This window comes from Vanellus vanellus (assembly GCF_965231255.1).
Source record: "Vanellus vanellus genome assembly, chromosome: 5".
Taxonomy (NCBI): domain Eukaryota; kingdom Metazoa; phylum Chordata; class Aves; order Charadriiformes; family Charadriidae; genus Vanellus; species Vanellus vanellus.
Window position 1 is genome coordinate 18,817,336 of NC_138910.1, and position 1,115 is coordinate 18,818,450.

The window sequence follows — 1,115 nt, forward strand, 5'->3', positions numbered from 1 at the left end:
CGTCTTCAGCACCACTCCGGCGGCAGTTTGCCGGTCGAGTCTCGGTGGGTCCGGGACCAGGACCGGGACCGACGGGTGTCGGGCGCGGCGGGCCGTGGCAGGGAGGCGGTTAACGGCCAGGGAGCCGGCGAGGCAGGAGGAGTCCGCAGGCGGGCGAGCAGGAGGGGGCCGCCGGGCGAGCTGCCCGCAGGCTGCCCGCCCCCGCCGAGCCAAGCCGAGCCGAGCCGCGCCGCTCCGCTCCGCTCCGAGCCGCGCTCTGCCCCGGGGCGTACGGGCCGGCGGGGCACGGCGGGGCGAGGCGGCGAGCGCGGCGGCGGCGGCGGCGGCGGCGGCGGTGGCGGTGGCGGTGGGGGGCAGGCTCCGTGCCCCGCCCGCCTCGGCACGGCACGGCTCGCCACGGCACGGCTCGGCATCGCCACGGCACGGCTCGGCATCGCCACGGCAGGGCGCGGAGCGGCGCGGCTGGGCATCGCACGGAACGGCGGGGCATCGCACGGAACGGCGCGGCATCGCACGGCGCGGCTCGGTTCCGTTCGGCACGGCACGGCACGGCACGGCTCCGGCAGCTCCCGAGCCATTCAAACAAGTGGCTCCGGCAGCACTTGGGAGCCGGGGCTGGGGAGAGAGGGCGCAGCGCGGCTCCCTGCCCCGGAGGCGCCCGGGCCCTTCACACTGCCTCTTTTCTCTGGAGCTCGCTCTTTATTTGACGATGAAATAATGTTGACATGTCTTGAATTATTAAGTATTCCCTGGATTTTATTAGCACATGATGCCTAAATGCTGCCTGTATCTGCTGGGGTCTTAACCAGAGAGGAGCGAAGGAGAGAGGCAGAGAGAGCGAGCGAGGGAGAGGAGAGAGAGGGGTTTTTGACAGCTGTATTTGTGCTGATAAGCGAAGGCACAAGGAGACGATCGACTAGTGAGACAAGAGGGAAGCGGCGGCTCGGAGCTGCTGAGAGGGGCTGCGCTTCCCTCCCGAGACGGCTCGGCCCTCCCGGCGCCGTGCTGGGGCTTGGGGGGGACCCGAGCCCCCTCCCAGCGCCTGGCCGGGCTCTCGGTCGGTGCCCGTGCCGGGGGGCAGCTCACTGGCTGGGCACGCCGGCCGTGCGGGGCAG